The following is a 21,762-nucleotide window of genomic DNA, read 5'->3' as shown; positions in this document are numbered from 1 at the left end:
AATGTCAGAAATATTAGCAAGATCATGAATCATACGATAACAGAGTAAGCGAAAATACCGGCAAGTCCATGAGTCATACAATATCAGAGTACGTAATACAGATCAGCTATACAAATGAGAAGTATAGAGAGCCAAATATCAGTTATCGAGGGTACAATTCAAGGCCATATAAGTACAAAAAACATAACAACCCAAAATGTCATATGCCTGCGAATGCAATATGCGATGCGAATGAAATGACCAAGCTAGAGTGTGAGGTTGGGATGGCAGTACGTAGTATCACAGGCTACAGGGTCCATCACAAGGGACTTCTATCCAAACCAGTCCTATACCTAACTTTGGATAGTCAGACTTAATATGGTAAACTCCTGATCTTAGGTTAGTCGTGCACCCAACCGAAATTCTGGCCATGCAGAGGTACATGTAACAAATAGTTGCACACCACCAGCCCGAGTGGATAGTGAATAAATGAATGAATGAGTATGCAATTCCTGCTCAATAACCTACTAGCACAGTAGCCTGCCAACCACTGGTAGCTCGCCCAGGCCTCAGCCCCGTCCACATCACACCTGGCCACATTTGCGTCCGCCCACATGTGCAATAGTGACGGGGTGTCATAATATCATGTTAGTCCTCATATCAAGTTCACATATCAGTATTGTTCCTCTCTGGAGAATTAACGAGGTTTACTACACTCCACACTGACTGCCGCTTCCCTAGCCGCATAGCCCAGCGAGTGGAAGAGACCACACTATCTGCCCGACTAGTAGTCTGCTAATACCTACCCGGCTCATTTGCGAGCTAGTCAAACTCAACCTAACTTACAGCCCCCTCACTTAGGCAGATAAGGCCACACCCCCTCCTAATCGACCACGACACAGTAGGAGACATGACCTACTGGTATTCAGCACTTGGGTGCTCATATATCCACTAGGTCTAGACTTTGGGGCGCTCCTGGCCTCAGGGGTTTAGGGACTTTACCCACGGACATCCAACGTGCCCAGATGCTTGAACTAAACATTTTCGGTGTCTCATCTAGCCATCCACGACATGCCTGTGGAGGCTATGGCCTTGATGTCGCTAGGGCGTACAATAATCATATCACACATATGCGAGATGCATGAGTCACACCATCTAGTCATGCAACAATACTGCGTGTACCGTGCGATAATGTGAGGCACTCCGTCTCATAAGGAGTCCCGTGAATGGTCTACCCAATGACATATGCTATGATTAGTCACTACTCATATCAAGCATACATATGATGCGTATGGGCATGAATCATGGAGCTATACTAGGCATGTTATATGGTGATGAACCATCCTCACAACGAAGATGGGCTTAGACGGCTTACACACAACAAGTATGGGCCTATTAATGGGCCCTAGGGAGAGTTATAATGCGGACATTTAACTAACATTATTCTTACAATGTGGACGTCAAACTATCATTGCTCCCAAGGCATGACCCGCCATAAATATCATTACATAAACCATGGTAGAATCACACATTGCAATGGACTTGTGTACATCCCATTGGGCCTTAACCCATGGGCCCTAGATACATCAAATGGGCCACATCATATGGGCCTCATATATATCAAGGTGGGCCTCAACGGACAGGCCTCATACATCACATCAAGGTGGGCCTCAATAACGGGCCTCATATATCACATCGAGCCTAATCAAATGGGCCGAATCAGTGGGTCGAATCAAATGGACTAAGTTGAATGGGCTGAGTTCAAATAGGCCGAACCCAACTCATCTATTTTTAGAGATAAAAAATGAATCATATCAAAAGATCAATTGGACCGCTCTCTAAATAATAGTGGTGATAATGATTTCCACCATTAAGTTCTCAAGGCGCACCATAACATTTATTTTCTATCCAATCTAATCGTAAGGTCACACAGACCTGAATTAAGAGGAAGAACAAATTTCCTAATGATCCAAAACTTTTGCGACAACAAAAGGTTTCAATGGCAGACACTCAATCCCCACTGTTTTTTATTATGTGGTCCACTTGATAGGTAGATCTGCCTCATTTGCCTCAAGCCTTAAGGCTAGCTCGCCACTAGATGGACGGTTTGGATGTAACCCATACATCATGGTGGGTCCCATAGGGATAGACAGTATGGATAAAGCATATACCTCATGGTGGGGTCCCCTGCCGTCCAGCAACCCAGCCAAAATGGTTGGATGACATAGATAAAACACATACGTCATAGTGGGTCCCACCATCCAATGGTGTAGACGGTGTGGGTAAAACACATACACCATAGTGGGTCCCACGTGGGGCCCACCATAACATTTATCTGCCATCCAATCGGTTAATAAGGTCACACGGACCCGAATGCAGAGGAAGAACAAATTTCATATCAATTCAAAACTTTTGGGACAACCCAAAAGGGTTTCAATGGTAGACGCTCAATCCCATTGTTTCCTACCGTGTGGGCCACTTGAGTTCCACATATGACTGATTTTTGGGGTGGCCCACGGCTAGAAGGAGGCCCACTAAATGCACGATGTTGATGTTCTACAAACATCACAGTGGGGCATGTAGCTGGGACCCACTTCCCTACCCCATTCACGGTAGCGCAGGACGCTGCTGCGTCCTTTGATGGTCAGCAACAGTAGTGCCTGCTGCTGCCTATTTTAAATTTTTTTTTGACAATAGTATTCCTGTGGTTTTTCCCATGTGGGGCCCACATCGGGAGGATCCACTCCACCCATTGAATTCTATGGCTCAAGACAGACCAATCAAGCCCAATATTCGAGGTATTTTGGTGTATAGAAACATCAGGGTGGATTTCAATGGTAGAAAATACTATTTTCTATGTTATGGGCCGCCAGATAGTCGGATTAGCTTCATTTTTCGGTTCAATGCCTAAAATGAGTTGGGAAATAGGATGAACAATGTGGATTAAATATACACATCAAGTTGGGGCCTTCTTGAGCAGCCCACCCCAAAGCTTAGAATCAAACTGATATTTTTGTTATATTGACAGTAACCACACCATCAGTCCATACTTCACTGTCTAGCCACGTCCAGCATCCTTGGATGTTGGATAGTTTGCATTCAACACACATGTAAAGTGGGCCTTACCTATAGATGACTTGGATAAAATACATGCTTCATGGTGGGGTCCATCTGGGTGGGGCACACGACCACATCATCACACATAACAACAACAAAAATGAAAGACAGAGGGAGAGAGAGAAAGAAGGAGGCATGTGCGATGGAGGGACCTCGACACTATGGGCCCTCCCTTCCATGCATTTCAATCGTACATCAAGTGGGTCCCAATACATGTGGGCCTTCCAAATCAAATCAACGATGGAGATTCCTCCTCCACTAAAATGAAAGGTCTAGATGACCTCTATTCATACAAAGAAAATAAACATCATGATGGGGTCCATGGAGAATGGCCCCATTATGAAATGATCATGAGAATCAAGGTGGGCCATCAGCCACATCTAGGGTCCCAAGTGAGATTTATACTATCAATCGGTAGGCCTCACTTGGCCCATCATCAAAAGAATGAAATCTAAGCCTATAAAAGCACTCACCGTTCGATCTTCTTAGTCCGATGGAACACCGAGCTCCTTGTGTCCCTCTTTGATAGAAGATGATGAGAAATGAAGGGCTAGGATGATGGATCTTGAGATGGAAAGTGGGCCACACACACTCACTTTTCTCTCTTAGAATTGTTGGATGTCCACCACATTGGTTGCTTGGAAAATGTGTTGAGAAAGAGAGAGAGAAGGGATGGTTGTAAGAGAGGTGATGGGTGTGAGTGATGGATGTGAGGTGATAGTTGTACTTGACATGTATGGGTGTGTAAGAGAGATGGTGAAAGAGAGTTGACTTTGGGGTTGCTCTTGTACTTGACATGAGGTGATTGATTAATTGATTGATTGGTTGGTTGATGGGACATGATGTAGAGATTTTTTTTGGGATTTGCAACGCGCGGTGTTTTCTTCAAACTGAACATAGGCTCACATCTCCTGGCCAGGGTATTGGATCGGTGTGCAAGACGTGTCATCGGAACCACCGCGACGGTGTGATCGCAGATGTATAGGTTTCTAGTCGAGTCGACTCTAATATGCGGAACTCGGCTTAGGATCGCGCACAAATGTCGATTATATAGTGCAGATTGTCGAAATTCAACAGGAAGGATCACGGGAGTCTACAGATCAGTACGGATTATGATACAGGTCTTACATCCACCCCACTGCATGCACAATAGCCTTCCAACCACTGGTAGCTCACCCAGGCCCTTAGGACCTACCCACATCAGTGTCCGCTCACGTGTGCAATAGAGATGGGGCGTCACAATATTAGTACCGTACATCTCTGGGATATGACCGGGGTTTAGTACACTCTACACTGGCTACTGCCTCCCTAGCAGCAACCCAACAAGAGGAAAAGACCTCACTACCCTCCTGACCAGTAGTCTGCCAATACCTACCCGGCTCATCGATAGCGGACCCAATTGCGAGCTGGTCAGACTTAGCCTAGCTCACAACCCCCGCGCTCAGGCGAATAAGGCCACACCCCCTTCACAACAGACTACGACGCAATAGGAGACGCCGCCTACTGGTATTTAGCACTCGGGCACTCATGCATCCACTCAGTCGAGACATTGGAACATCCCCTAGCCATGGGGGTTTAGGGGCTTTCACCCACGGACATCGAATGTACCCATATGCTAAGTCTCAAATATTTTTGGTGTCCCATCTAGCCATCCATGATATGTCTGTAGAGGCCACAACTTTGATGTCTCTAGGGCGCAAAGAGATCATGTCACACGAAATGTGAGATGCATGAGTCATACTATCCAGTCATGCATCAAACCTGTGTGTATTGCGCGATCATGTGGAGTAACTCATCTCACAAGGAGTTCCCAGAACATCTCAGCCCAATGACATATGCTATGATCAATCATTCCTCATAACAGGTATACAATGATGTGTATGGTCATGGATCATGATGCAATACTAAGCATGTTCTCAGTGTATCCTACTAGACTAAGTACACTACCATGATTATCAGATATAGCATGCGATGATCAGCCTTAACCAGTATGTCACTTACAAGGACAGGGGCTGAACGATACGCCTATATAGAAGTCCATATGGAATGGTCCATGTTAAACTATCATAACTTATTCAAAGTACTAGCATATCATATATCCTAAGGCAAGGTCCACTGAAAGGACGGTGGATCTAACCCATGAATCCAGATAAGCTTCAACAATAGATATACCAAATCTGATACCACATATTCTTCCATCTATGGTAATGAGTGATGATGAACTCTCCTATAGACAGTGGGTGGCTTAGATGACATACTTATATCAAGAATGGGCCTCATGGGTGAATCTACTGGGTATACAACAAGGTGAGTTGAGAGGATATATCTAAGTAAATAAGTGGGCTTTGTCACCCTCTCTATAATGCAGTAAACTGGGCTCCCTATGGGGCCCCATATGTATACAAGATGGGCTTTGGTGGGGATCCATACACCTAGGACCGTGTGTCCTTACAAACGGATTGGGTAGCCCGTTCATCATCTAAGTGGGCCTTGGACATATTCACTAAACTTAGGCAAAACACATGCATCTAGGTGGGCCACATTACCTATGGAAGGCCCGGTACGAACACAAAATAGGCTCTAAGGCTTGGTTAGTTCTACAGCGTATGGTAGAAAGCACCATTATCAAATGGGGGCCAAACGGATTGGGATAGTCCAACAAGGTAAGGTGGAAATCACTACATCAATGTGGGCCCAATGTTTGAGATAGCTCAATAAGAGAAGGATGGGTATCACTAGCATCAATGGGGGCCCAATGGTTTGGGGTAAGCCCGAAAAGGTGAGATGGATCATACTAATAATAGCGGGAGCCCCAACTATTTGGGTTAGCTAGTAAGAGAAGATAAGAATAGGCTTTAGCAATGGGCCCTTGGGAGATTACAATGTGGACATTTAACCATCATTGCTCCCAAGGTAATGGGCTTAACAACGGGCCCTAGGGAGGTTTACAATGTGGACATTTAGCCACTATTGTCTCCTAGTGTGTGGTCCACTTAGGATTTGAATCTAACTTTTTGTGGGGCCCACGACCGTTATACAAATTGGGGAAATGGATGGACATCATGTATGTAACACATACATCATGATGGGCCTCATAAGGCAACCCCATTGTGGGCACATAATCCATAAATCAAGGTGGACCTCTCAAGCCAATAGGGCCCACGACTTTAGAGAAATGGATGAACGGTATGAATATAACACATAAATCATGGTGGGCTTTACTCATCACAATTGGGCCTCACATATACAATGGGCCTCATATACATCACAGAGGGCTACATCTCATGGGCCTCATATATATCAAGTGGGCCGCATCACATGGGTCTCATATACATCAAGTGGGCCGCATCACGTGGGCCTCATACGTATAACAAGTGGGCCACATCGCAATGGGCCTCACACAATGGGCCTACAAGATGGGCCTCATATACAGCAGGTGGGCCCGACATAGGTGGGCCCTGCACAGCCAGCAGGTGGGCCAGGCGTGCAAAGTAGGTGGGCCCACATGTCCAGTGGGTCCCATCGTCCACGTGGCTGGACGGTGTGGATAAAACACTACATCAAGTGGGTCCACATCCAGCCACTAGACAGTGGATAAAACGCATGCATCAGGTGGCATCCCCACCATCCACATGGCTAGACGGTGTGGATATACAGTACATGCATCATGGCAGGCCACACCGTCCCATGCTTGGACGGTGTGGATCAACGCATACATCAAATGGGTCACAACAGATGGACGGGGGTAGGATAAAAGTCATATATCAAGGTGGGTCTCTCGTCCAGATAGACGGACGGTATAGATAAAACAAATATATATCATATGGGTCCCCACACAGATGGACGATTAGGATGAAACACATACTCATGATCAGACCCACAGAACTTGCTGACGTCAATACATCAGCTATATAAAATGTGGGACCCACCGTCCCTTGCTGGACGGTGTGGGTACACCACATATATGAAGTGGGACCCACCGTCCTTGATGGACGGTGTGGGTACGCCATGTAAATCATGGTGGGGTCCACATCAATGTGGCCCACTCGATTGAATCAAGCTGATATTTGTGTTATCACTTCATACAGTCCAACAAACTGTACTGTTGGATTCCATGGTTGTACGGTCTGGATGAAACACCATAGTGCATCCCATGCTATTGGACGATCTAGATAAAAATACATTCATCATGGTGGGCAGCAAAATAGGGGAGAGAGAGAGATAAAGAGAGAAAGAGAGAGAGACGTGAGGTGGAGGGCTCTGCTACTATGAGCCCTCTTAGGATTATAATTCATATATCAAGATGGGTCCCAAATCATGTGGGCCTTCAAATCATAAAAATCAACGGTGAAAATTCCTTTCTCACCCACAAGATCAAGGTCTAGATGACCTTTCTACAATAGGAAAATAATTATCCTGATGTGGTCCATGGAGAATGGCCCCATCATGGGATGAACATATGAATTGTAGTGGGCCATCGGCCACACCTAGGGTCCAATGTAGGATCCATACCATTAATCGGTAGGCCCCACTGGGCCCGTCACTAAAATTACAATCTAATCCTACAAAACACTTACCTATGGTCCTCTTCTTTAGCTCATTGAAATCCTTGGCTCCTAAGCTTCCTCTTTGATGGAGGGTGATGAAGATAAAAGGGTTAGATGGTGAGATCTTGGGGTAGGAAAATGGGCCTTGATCTTGGGTTCTCTTTTCTCTCCTTAGTCTTTTTCTCTCTTGGTTGCTTGGAAATGGTAGAGAATGAGATGGGATGGAGTGATAGATGGGAAGAGGGATGGTGTTGTGTAAGAAAGATTGGATGAGAGGGATGGGTGGTGTTGACTTTTGGTGGCATGAGGTGGCATGGGGTATGGGTTGCCTTGCATTGTTGGTGAGAGAGGGATGTGCTAGGTATGGGTTGTGATGAGATGTGTACTTGATTGATTGATGTAATATGTGGGTAGAGATTCTCTCGGGATTAGTAATGCGTGATGTTTCCTCGTAATATACGCGAGCCCACAACTCCTGACCTATGTGTCGCATCAGTACGCAAGACATGACATTGGAACCGCGACGACAGCGCGTTCACTAGGGTACAAGTCTCGGGTTGAGTCGACTCAGATTTAAGGGATGCAACTTAGGATCATGTGCAAATGCTGTTTATAGGTTGCAGGTTACCAGAATTTGACAGGGAGGATCGCGAGAGTCTAAGGAACGGTACAGACTAGGACACAGGCCTTATAGCTCTCCTTTCCTAATAAAAATTACGTCCTTAAAATTTACACTATCGTCACAACTAAAAAAAACTCATAACGGAAGGGAAGAGAAATTATAACATCATATATATCAGTAATACAATACAACATACAATCAAACATCAAAGAGATGGAGATAACGCTCGCGAATCTCTGCCTCGCACTCCCAGGACTCCTCATTTATACTATGATGACCCCTACTGAACCATGAATCCGGGTCGAAACGATCGAAACTGGGATACTATGCAGCCTCACAGTCTCATCATTGACTAATCTAACATTATGGTCTAAGGCCTGGACGCACGAATCATCGACGACTCCTCCTGACGACTGAGGGTCCTACTGGGCTGCATAAAATCTGTCCTGACACTACCAGAAAAAGAGGCAAAGGTTATAGATAAAAACCATAGCTAAAGGCCCATTGCTATGGTTATAGTCCGTAGCACGACCGTAGGAATTGGTGGTTGTCATGCCCCAGACTCGGTAACCGGACTCACAAGGAACCCGATAGCCGGTTCTGGCCACAACAGCTTTCATAGTACCCCACTCTAGGCTCCCGAGATAGGTTCCGACCCTAGGATCCTACAAGGAAGATTTTCATAACCATATATCTATTCCAATACGAGCATACCCAAGATCACAATAAGTATATCTGAGAAATAACAAAGTCACACATCACAAAATCCACTATAAATTTGAGCTTTAATATAATGCTAAAAGGAAATACATCTGATGATAAAAGGAGGAAGATTTGCAACACTAGGGTCCTCGACTCAACTCCTATCTAAGCTTTGCTGTTAAGACACCGACCTAAGATCTCCTGCACTCATCAATCGTGCATAAGCTCATAGAAATCTTAGAGGGTGGTGAAAGTGTCTGACAATGGTGTGTAGAAGAATGATAGGAGATATAGAAGGGAAATATGCTCAACGCCAACAACACTAGCTTACCAAGGCTGTCATGAATGCAAGAGGCCATACCAAGGCTATGCAATGCAATGAGTACTAGGCGTTATACCAAGACGATGCAATATAAAGCTTATACAGTCGATGCAAATGCAATGCGAAGTGATGCCAGACCTCATATCTAATCCACAAATCAAGCACCGTTCCATCATAAGGAATCTACCGAGGTCAAGTACACTACAGGATGACTGCCGCTTTACAGACCCGCATAGTCAAATGAGCGTAAGAGACTACACTACCCGCCTGTAGACAACCAATCTCCAGCAAGGCTCGACGGTAGCGGACCCATTCACAAGCTGATCAAACTAAGCCTAGCTATGCCCTCTCACTCGGGCAAATAAGGCCACATTCTATCTCAACCGACTACACGACAGTGGGAGACGCAACCTAATGGTATAAGGCACTTAGGCGCTCATGATTTCCACTCAGTCATGGCGTAGATGCGTCTTCTATGTACCTTGAAGGTTTAGAGACTTTCACCCAGGGATATCTTATGCACCCCAATGCTCAAATAATATATTTTTGGTGTCCACATACGGCCATCCATGAATACCCCTATGGAGGCAAGGCCCTGATAAAGCAAGGGCATTAATATCCATGAGATGTGATGCTAAATGCATAAATCATGCATATCAATCATGCACTAGCTCCAAGCACTTAATCCTCGCTATCTCTATGCGCCAAGCCTTGGCGGCAGATGGATCTGGCTCACCCGTGAATCTCGGAGGGGCATGTTGCCTGAACTCTCTAGAAATAGTGATAGTGCGCAGTGAATTGGTCTGCTCAGGAACCGAAATGGCTGCAGGCTAACGATTCTGCAACACTGCAATGATAAGCGGCATCAACTGCTGAAAATGCTCAGTACCGATTGGCACTGTTGGGAATGCAGGAGCGGTACTCACCTCGGGCAGAGTCACGAGTGTGGCTGACGGAGCTGGAGCCTTTGTAACCAGAACAATAGGCTCAGATAGGAGAACTGGAGCAACCAGGGGAACAGGTGCAATCGGAGGCTAAATCAAGACCTTAGGGATCGGATCCTCTAAAACGGGAGCTGGATGCGCTCGAGTCGAACGGGTCACCGGAGCAGGATGAGAACCACGGCCAGGGGCACCACAGCCACGGGTATCACAGCCATGAACTCCTCGCTTAGGCGGCATCGTCCACAGAAAAACAAGAACGACGACGTATAAGGTTAAAATATTACAGGCTCAAACGAAAGGAAGGTCCTCGGGACAGTACTTGTCCTAGGCTTGCAGCAGACATGTAATGTTATCCCAAGTTATTCCAGAATTACTTGCTATTCTCTGATACCAACTCCTGTCACGCCCCAGACTTAGTAATCGGACTCACAAGGAACCTGATAGCCGGTTCTGGCTGTAACAACCTCTGTAGTACCCCACTCTCGGCTCATGAGATACGTTTCGACCTTAAGATCCTACAAGGAGATCCATTCCAATATGAGCATACCCAAGATCACAATAAGTATATATGAGAATAATAAAGGCACACATCACAAAATCTACTATAAATTTGAGCTTTAATATAATGCTAAAATGAAATACATCTGATGACAAAAGAAGAAGGAAGAAGATCTGCAACACTGGGGTCCTCGGCTCAACTCTTATCCCTGCTCCACTATTAAGACGTTGACCTAAGATCTCCTGCACGCATCAATCGTGCATAAGCTCATAGAAATCTTAGAGGGTGGTGAAAGTGTGTGACAATGGTATGCAGAAGAATGATAGGAGATATAGAAGGAAAATATGATCAATGCCAACAGCACTAGCCTTACCAAGGCTGTCATGAATGTAAGAGGCCATACCAAGGCTATGCAATGCGATGAGTACTGGGCGCCATATTAAGGCGATGCAATATAAAGCTTATACAGCCGATGCAAATGTAATGCGAAGCGATGTTAGACCTCATATCTAATCCACAAATCAAGTATGGTTCCATCATAAGGAATCTACCGAGGTCAAGTACACTACAGGATGATTGCCGCTTTACAGACCCGCACAGTCAAACGAGTGTAAGAGACCACACTACCTGCCTGTGGATAGCCAATCACTAGCAAGGCTCGATGGTAGTGAACCCATTCACGAGCTGGTCAGACTCAGCCTAGCCATGCCCTCTCACTCGGGCGGATAAGGCTACATCCCATCTCAACCGACTACACGACAGTGGGAGGCGCAGTCTAACAGTGTAAGGCACTCGGGTGCTCATGATTTTCACTCGGTCACGGCATTGAGGCGTCTTCTAGGTACCTTGAAGGTTTAGGGGCTTTCACCCAAGGATATCCTATGCACCCTGGTGCTCAAATAATATATTTTTGGTGTCAACATACGGCCATCAACGAATACCTCTGTGGAGGCAAGGCCCTGATGAAGCAAGGACAATAATATCCATGAGATGTGATGCCAAATGCATGAATCACGCATATTAATCATGCACTAGCTCCAAGCACTTAATGTGCACAAGAGGGGAAACTCCATCCCTCCATCATATCAACCCAATTACCACACACACAATGTAATTCATTCACACCACGATGTATATGGGTTATGAGGGTGCGCCATACGGCGATGAAGACTTAGAACATACTCCTCCTTCCCAAGGGAGGAAAACAAGTCTAGGTATTTAGACAAGATTAGTAAGGGATCATCTTCGAGTAGGACCCAATACTTTAGGGTAGCCCACGAACTAAGAAGGGCCATATAAGCCTAAAGGAATAATCGGTCTTATCAAGGGTCCAAGGTAGGCATTCAACTACCTATAACAACCCCATGAGTCTACCTTAGGGCCACCAAGGAGGACATCTAACCCCAACTGAGTCCCAAAAGGTGGCCCGCTACTACTTGAATATGAAGCAAGGCCTAGGGCCTAAGGCAATCCATGGCGTAGTGGGCAATACTCAAAGCCCAAATCAAAGGCAATATGGTGGGCCCTCAAGTAAGCTTTGGGCCCAACCATAAAGGTCACAAATCCACATATTATGGTCGGCCTAGTGGGCAGCCCGGTAATCCAACTATGTGGGCAATTTCTATGCATTATCCAAGTAAGTTGGGCCTCATAACTTGGCCCAAGTACAAGGTTATTTTGGTAGGCAACCAAGGACCCAACTACTTACACATTATGGCCCACAAACCCATCACAATAAGTAGTGAGATACAGGCCCAAAGGTCAAGGGACCTAACTAGAAGATTCCAAGATAAATGGGCCTACAAAGTCTAACCAAAACTCTGAACATAGATCGAAAATAAAATCCAATTGAGGTGGGCCTCCTACTATGCACAAATGAAGCCCAAATGCACCTCAGAAAATTGTAAGCTTGTGTGCGTAATTCATCCTTAAATCTAGTGGTCCATGCTACCCCAAATCATACTGTTAGGGGCATCGAATATAGGCCTATTGCTGGAATTTCCAGCCCACCCATTTCTGGGCTTACTGGAGTCCAACAATAATAAATATAAATTAAGTTTATGTTCATTGGTGGCCCACATTTGTCCCTGTGGATCCCACCAGATGAGTGTAATGGATCACACACATAAATTAAGTGGACCATGCTACTGGATTGGAAGTCCAGCAACAGTCTAATGGGCCTGGGCATCCCAAGGTGGAAGGTCCTATGGGCCTGAGCAATTAGCGCAAAGACAAAACTAAATGGGTCCCAAAAATGGATGCCACTGAGGGAGATGGTCATGTCCCACATGGACCACAAATGGATGGATGGTGGGGATAACAAATACATCAAGGTGGGCCCACAAGGAGGGTGGACAGCCCACCTATGGCTGGACGCCCGAGCCTGGGCATCCTAGTCTGGTGGGCCGGTCCAGCCTGCGCCACGGTTAGCACAGGGGTCCGTTGACCCCAAAACTTGGCAGGTGGGTCTTAGCATAGGTGGACCACCTCTTTGTAAAATTTCATAATATTTGGATTAGTAGAATTATTTTAATTAATTTAAAGAAAAAAGATTGTCCAGAAAATCTGTTTAGTGCAGATTTTTGATAGGCCCTGATATGAGCTTCCAATGGTGTGGATTAATGGCCTCTAAAAATTGGAGAAAAATAGTTTTTATGTCCCTTAATATGTGTACTACAAAGCGGGGTCCATGGATGTGGTCTAATAGTAGAAAAATTAGTTTATATTTAAGGAATTCCACACTGATATGTTGTTGGAACAGTGCAAAAATTACAGACTAATCACCTCACTTAGGCCACACCTTTGGGACTTCAATCAGGGTCAGATGGGGCTGAAATTTAGGGGACATCAAGGTGAGATCTTCACCTTTTAGAAAAGTATATTTTCTGGGTATGAAAAGGCCCCCAATCAGTCCTAAGTTTAGGCCTAAAACTAACAGAAATCTGTCCCAAAAATCTAGACAACAATACATTCTTGAATTAAAATAAATGTAGAAGCCATTTAAGGAAAGGATTAGCCCATAAGTTTGGTACCATGGCCCACCCTAGTGGGTCCCACAATTGTCCAGATTGAATCCTAAATTTACCACTCTTGCATGCAACATTTAGGGTGGCAAATGGGACACCCTAACCATAGTGTAGGTTAGGTATGGGCGTCCCACCCTTGCTGGGCTTTCCTGGACAATCCAGGCCCACTAAGTGGTCCACACATACATCATCAGAAATATAAGAGAAGGGAGAGGAAAGGAAGGATATCCGGCCATTGGGGGAAGGCTCCGCCACTATTGACCCTTCCCTAACACAATCACAGCCACATATACTATACATATACAATGTACAACATAGATTTCATCATGCATGGCCTAGATCTAAGATGAATGGTTGGGATGCCATCTCAACCATGATGCAAGGGTCTAGACAACCCATCATGCCTAAGGAATGAGAAGAAATCACCATGAAAGCAATCCATCAAGGGAATCCCCATGCATGGACATGCATGCACAAGATGGGCCCAATGGCCACATCTAGAAGGTTGTGTAGGATCTCCACCATTGATTGGTGGGTCCTACACATTCCAAATGAGAAAGAGGGAATGATCTACATTAAGAAGAAGAGATCTACATGATATGGAGAGCACCCACCTTGATCCTTACAAAAATCTAGGTCTTCTTGCTCTTAGCACTCCAAGGGAGATGGATGGATGGGTGAAATGAACTTGTGATGAATGGATTTAGAGAGATTAGGGAGAGTAGAGGTTAGAACATGGAGAGGGAGAGTTGAGGACATCCCACCTTCTTCTAGCAAGAAAGAAAAAGAAAAGAGGGAAAATGAGAGGGGGAGAGAGAGAGAGAGAGAGAGAGAGAGAGAGGTGTTTGTAGGAAGGAAATGATTGTATCTTATTTAACGAAGAGAAATTTCAGCCTTTTCTCTTGAGAAATGGGGCTTTGTTAGAGAGATAATGATAAGCTAGCAAAAGAGGACCTAAGGGAGGCTATATGTTAGTGTTGTGGGTAGTGTATAAGTGACGGGTAGTGTAGAACATGGGATTTGGGTAGTGTGTGTGGTGTGTGTGTTGTAACTTGTGCCAAAAGATGAGACCACCTAGAAATTCATGCACACCACCCCTAGGTGGGCCACATGATCATGATCAAGGTCTAGAAAATGAAATGCACATAACTTATGATCTACATGTCAGATGGATGCACAAGATGCGTTATCGGAACTGCAACAACGATGCAAACAAGATGACATAGGTTTCGGCTCGATCCGAATCTGGTCTACATGACCGAACTTAAGGATAACTGCAAACACTATCTGAGGGTCACGGGTCACTGGGATTCGACCGGTAGGACTGCGGGATTAAGAGAAACAAAATGCATACCTACACACACACATGCACACACATGAACTCAGGTCGAGTCTTACAGGTAGCTAAAGGTCAAAAGGCTATGGCTACAGATTAATCAATAGCTACGGATATAATCTATAGCTATACTTTTGGTAGAGAAATGTACATATAGCTATAGATAATATCAATAGCTAAAAGTAGAATGAAATCCATAGCAATATGTTGAAGTTAACAATAGCTATGATTTTTAGAACAAGAACTACGGCTAATATCCGTAGCTACTTTAAAAAAAAATTAAAAACTAGAACAATGGTGTCTGTTACCATTACAAGAACCTGCTAATACAATTATAACCTGTGATTGATCAACTCATCTAAGCTAATACAATTAATGCTGATAGGAATAGTACATAAAATGCAATCAGGAAAGAAAACGATATATTCATATTACAAATAGCAATGAAATCATACAATGCATCCTGCATTCACATTTCTAATGCCGCTACTTTCAATGCCTAGCCTTGAGTAAGCATCCAAAGCTTTCTTCTACGCACTTGAAAGCAAAACCCCATTAATTGAAAAACATAAATGAAGGAGAATCCAATGTGTAATTCATTTGGATAAGATAGAAAAAAGGGTACATTACCTAACCCATGAAATGGAATTATAATTTTTTTTGGTTGGAAAAGGAATTATAATTTGGAATCAGCTACGAGTTCTTTCTTTTTCCATGGGTAATGGACTCACTTCCTTGAAGAAAACAGCTGATATTTTCTTCCCTTTCGTTGTGAAATCTGAGATGCAACTTAAATGTTATAAATTGTGTGTGTGTGTGTGTGTGTGTGTGTGTGTGTGTGTGTGTGTGTGTGTGTATTCCCATTTCCCTTCATTACTTAAGTAATTCTTAAAAATGGTGATGTGAAAGCCAACACTCTTAAAACTTAAGGCTATGCATAAATGGTCCCAAATGCAACAACAAAGATCAGATGGTTTGGACCTTCTAATCTTGAAGACCTTGGGGCATCCCTCATTCATGATCATGGTCTAAAAATCAGTTTTGCCATATTGTATCGTTCACCACCGATATGGGGTCATATCCCCCCGTATCACCCTGTATCAGACAACTACAGGCCAATACAACTCTAGCATTTATGAACGATACTGCTATGTATCGGGCAATAAGTACTGGTTTTGGACAATACTTTAAACCTTGTTCATGATTAGTCGTATCAAGTCGTCAGCCCAGATCGATGGCCCAATCCCAGCCCAACCCAACCACTTGTAAAGGGAGAGAGAGAGAGAGAGAGAGAGAGAGAGAGAGAGAGAGAGAGAGAGAGAGAGAGAGAGAGAGAGAGAGAGAGAAGTGTTGTGAAAGATAGAACTAAGACCTCTTGCAAGGTTCTACACATCAATAAAGTTAAAGAAAGCACATGGCCGTTGAACACTACCTATTTGCTTATATATAAATGATAAACATGGGTGGGTTGCACCAGGTCAGATTAAGTCAAGGTCAACTCAAGCCTGAGCCATTACTTAAATGGTCACATTTTCTTACCTAAGCCCTAGCCATGTCCTTAAATGACCAAATTTTCTGACCAAATCACACCCAAAACCTGATAAACTCAACCGGTGCCTAGCTTTTAACCAGGTTAGGTTGGCTAGCCAGTGGGTCGACCTGAAAAACTGCCAGTTCTATGTACAAACACAGGTTCTTTTCCATCATATTGTATTTTGATTTCCAGCAGATACTCATCAACACTTATTACCTAGCATCAAAGTCTCAAATGCAGCAGATAATCATCAACATTTACCACCCAAAATCGGGGTCTCAAACACATCCAGGAAATTCAACAAAAGCAGATTCCCAAAAAGGTTCAAAAATTTTGCTGGAGTTGAACAAATCTTATCATAGAGTTCCCAAGAGCAGAGAATAACTTCATGAACTATAGGATTTCTAAGAAGGTGGTAAATAGTAGATTCTAAATGCAGGAAACTTGAGGATCTTACTTAAACTATGATAACATAGAAAATGGCGAGGAAATGCCATGTGTCATGTAAAAACGACAAGGCTCGATATGGAAAAGTTATCTCATTTCTATGGCTTCTTTTAATCGCATTTCCATGACATTTTACACTGTTTCAGTTTCCATGATGGCCCACTGCTTCTGATAATCACTACAAGGGTAAGAAAATTACAAAAAGTAAGACTCATGAGATTGACATAGGTACAAATAGTGACAAAACTAGCTGGTAATGACAGGAGGCTAAGACCCACCTGACCTAAGATCAGACTAGAAGTTGAAATATAGTCATTGGGAGCTAAGAACTCAAACAGATTGGCCATTGACGTGCTATAAATGGGTAGACCAGATGTCAAAAGAGTTTCTCATGGAAGTAAAGATCTACGAAAACTCTGATAGAGATAAGATGTTTACCTACGGTGAAAGTCCTAGGGACAACAACTAGTGAGGGGGGAAAAAAAGCAACATAAATAGAGACTAAATGAAAAACATAAAAGTACTGTAACAACACGAATGAATACATGACAATCTATCCCATAAGAATATGAAGAACACTATAAGTTTGCTACTATTAAATGGATTCTGAGTCAAGTCTTTAAAACTATAAACTAACGCTAAAGAAGTCAAAGACCCAAAATTGAAACAAATGTAGTTTGTTTCTGGGATAGTTGTAAAGTGCAATTATGAAAATCAGACATGCTATGCTCTGAATCAAAAGTATGCTTTGCAAATAGAAAATTTAAAGACAAGCTTGATAATATAAGAATTCCATCTGTCACAAATGACCAAAGAAAATATGGGCAGTGGAAGTAGAGGATGGATTTCTTGCTCCCATGCTCTCTAGTTTTGATTCTAGCCTGATGTAATCCAAAATTTCACATAGCTAATGTGATTCTAGCTTGATCTGAGCAGTGTAACTAAACATAGATATGCTAGTGTCAAACACAGAATCACAGACAATGTGTCAAGCACATGGGACCTTGGAAAAATCAACATGCTGACACTTTTTTTCATAACCAAAAAGAAGTACAGAATAACATGACAACAAGATTCATATTTCATAACCAAACAAACACAAACTGACTGATTTTTCTCAAAGCTTCTTCTTTTCTTTCTTTTTTCCTTTTTAAAAAGCAAAAACAAAACTGATTAACTTTGACATGTAGAGGTTGGCTAGATCTTGTGTCTCAAAATTCTAATATGAATCTTAACCTATTCTAAAGAAAGTATAGCCAACCTGATGATTGGACTAGCCTATTCTAAAGAAATAGAAGGACCTAGAAAAAGAAGCCACATAAAGGACATAATGCAGGAGCTGATATTCTTTTAACTTGCACCATGTCAGGATGCAGAAACTTTTCATGCACATCTTATATCAAATGTTCATAAATAAATAAAAGCAGAAGAAACAGAAAACAGTACGGAAAGATGTTCTTCTTATGGGAATGTTTCACTAGAAGGATGAAGAAGACAAGTGCATCGGATATTGAATATTAGAGAAGCAACACTAAGGAAAGATAACAATAAAGCTAAATTTTAGTGTCAGTCTTCAGTGAGAGCACGCTTGTAAGAATAAGATTTCACAACTATAATAGATTCATTTCAGAGATGACCAAATGCAACCATACTAAAAGCTTCTGAATGGATTTAATTATTACCGTATGGTGTGCCAACAATCCACCCTGAGATAGAGCATACTTTTGCCCATTGTCCATCAAGATCATGGTCCACCTGAGAAACAATCATCACTGGAAGGTTGGTCCCATACATTAATATATATTGGATTTGCTGCATCTTCTCCGCATATGTGGCACACCTAGCAGTAAAGTCATTTTGGGTGCATTGATCATCATCTCCAAGACCCATTGGGACAAGGCACTTGCTACCTATACAAAAGGAAAAAAGATATGAGCTACCATCAACGGACTAGGAGAATTGCAGAAAAGCAATGGGATGTACGCACTTTCTATCATAACCGAAACAAGCAAACTTAGTAACACTCTTGCCCTGTTGATTGCAATTAGATAATGATATTTAGAAAATGAGAGATATCTAGATAACAAAGATAGTGAAATCACCAAGAAGATTCATTAGTGCATGGAGATGACCATAAGCAGAGAAGAAGCAGACCTCCAATATAAGAAAAGTTACACTGGACCCTTTCTGATGGAATGATTAATCTTTCTCCAGAGATCAGTTCCCACAGGCATCTCATGAGAAGCAAAGAAGAAGCAGGCTTCCAATACAAGTGAAGATTATATGTTTTCTTATCGGCCAAAAAAAAAAAGGAGAACGTATGCTTTCAAATATCATTTTTGAAATCCAACAATAAATAGTGTTTTCACCTTTATGTCATTTTTCGAAAGTGCATCATGTAAGTTCCGGTCCGGAAGTCCATTTAAATGCTGAAGAGAACACAAATGTTGAGGTCAGCAACTATAGATTCATTATTAGCCCCAGTAGAAAACAACCAACTCACAATGAGAGAGAGAGAGAGAGAGAGAGAGAGAGAGAGAGAGAGAGATTTGACAGAAAACACATCTGACCTTCTCAAACTCCAAAAAGGTATCCTTCAATAGTATAGACATCAAGGTCGTTAAAGAACTTATAGAAGCATGTTGTTCCATTACGTTAGGACTCATTAACCCCATTGATCCTAATAATTCCTGAGAAATATCACATGTCAACATGAAGCATCAATAAAAGAAGTAAACAAAACTGTTTGTAACAAACATTGTGCAGGAACATCCAAAATGGTGGTGCTCTGACCAACAGATGTTGAGCAATACATTTGTTGCATCATTAACACTGCCACATTAAGCAAGAGGGTCAAGTACCAAAGCTAATAATGAGCACTTCTGAGCAGATTAGGTGGAAGTTGACAGGAATATGTCTATCTAGATAAAAGGAAACTCTTAAACAGCATAAAAGTTGATTTAAGTGACACAGTGGAATCCAAAAGAATGTAAAGTAAAGAATGAAACTGGTTTCTACCAAGTGAATAGATTTTATCAAGAACAACTGCACACATGGTCTCTTGCATAGTTAAATGTTGAATGCACATGAACTAGTCCCATTTATAATAAAAACCTATTGCCCTTTCAAGAACATTATCCTAGAATTTTATGAGCAAAATAAAAGGGGAGAAAGGAAAAGGTGAACACCAGATATTCTTGTGATGTATACAAAGACATTAAATTTCAAGTGAAAAACAAACAATCCATGTATTGTTTTGTCAAAATGTATTTAAGATGAACCGTCATTTTTATTTTTATTTTTATCAAATCTGATTTGCAGGGTTTAAACAAAAACATGTAGGGATTGATTTCATATGAAGTAGCTCACATTTTTTTTCCGTCGCATCATCCCTTTACAACTTTTTTAGTATCACTTTCTAATTTAGCAAATAAAACAGACCTCTTTGTAGAAGTTTTTATTATTATTATTATTTTTTTATTTTTATTTTAAATCCAAGGGTGTGCTTGGATACAAGGAAACCAAGTGAAAAATATATTGAAAAAGGCAATAATTATCTAATGATTATTGCCATGAAAATTGTTGAAAAGGGGATTCCATATTTAGGAGTCCTGCTTGGATAGCAAGTGGAATCCTCAAAATCTTTAGACAACAGCCACCTAACTTCATGTGCCAGAGAATCCTGTGTACAAGTCTAACTGTGTAAGGGCTCATTTGACAGCATGGAATCGGAGGGATTTGCTATTTTTTGGTTGGTTAGTAGCAAGGAATTGGATATGAGAGGAATCTAAATCACCCAAAAGACACAACTAAAAGGCTGAAAAGCTTTATACAAAGAAAAACAAAACACAATACGATGAAGCCCAAAGTTAGGCTACGATGACCGATTTCAATAAAGCAATAACATGCAAATTTCAGTATATATATATATATATATATATATATATATATATATATATATATATATATATATATATATATATATATATATATCAACAATCACAAGTAAATCCATAACAATTTAATTTTGATTATCGAACTACCTTGCATGTGGTCCTCACATTTGCAGCGATGACGGTGATAACATCAAACCCATGCCTCTGCAAACTTCTTTGAAGCCTTTACAAATTGATCAAAACAGAAAAAACAGCTTGAGATCCTTGCAGCCCTTGTAAGCTATGAAGTTCCAGTACACAAAAAAATAGCAGACATTGCAATAACAATATAAGATAGGAGACTAACTTAAAAAATAACTCTTGGGAAACAAACATCATGTGTACTCGATTAGTTAAGCAAAGAGCAGATTGTCCTGATTTTGGTGCCAGGTGAACTTCATGATGGGGCCTACCATTTTCATGTTGACAGGAAAGATGGTATGGCGCTACAAGGGTAATGATTTATCCTGAAAGTGATCCATTCTCTACTGAAAAAGTTAGTTTAAGAAATGATCTTCTAAAAGACTAATATATTAAACAGAGGAATTTTGTCAAACAGATAGCATGCATGAAATCTAGCCATTTCATCAAATAGATAGCATGCCATTTCATTAAGCCATTTTAACAAACAGATAACATGTCATTTCATTCAGCCATTTCAACAAACAGATAACAAGCCTCATCAAACAGTTAGCATGTATCAAATCTAAAAGACAGAAAAAGAGAAGAAGATATCAAACCTATAGAGAGGA

The 21,762-nt window shown here is 42.3% G+C and overlaps 1 long non-coding RNA gene across 1 annotated transcript; it reads right to left on the bottom strand.

Moving 5' to 3' along the window:
- Window positions 1-19,316: 19,316 nt before the first annotated feature.
- On the bottom strand, window positions 19,317-21,235 carry LOC131247364 (uncharacterized). The gene is made up of 3 exons (XR_009171679.1): window positions 21,119-21,235; window positions 19,646-19,765; window positions 19,317-19,504 (listed from the first exon to the last, which is right to left on the bottom strand). It is a non-coding gene; the product is annotated as an uncharacterized LOC131247364 (long non-coding RNA).
- Between the last annotated feature and the right edge of the window lie 527 nt (window positions 21,236-21,762).

Source organism: Magnolia sinica, chromosome 5 (assembly GCF_029962835.1).
Source record: "Magnolia sinica isolate HGM2019 chromosome 5, MsV1, whole genome shotgun sequence".
NCBI lineage: Eukaryota > Viridiplantae > Streptophyta > Magnoliopsida > Magnoliales > Magnoliaceae > Magnolia > Magnolia sinica.
The sequence above is the reverse complement of the archived record's forward strand: the minus strand, read 5'-3'. Positions and strand labels throughout refer to the sequence as shown.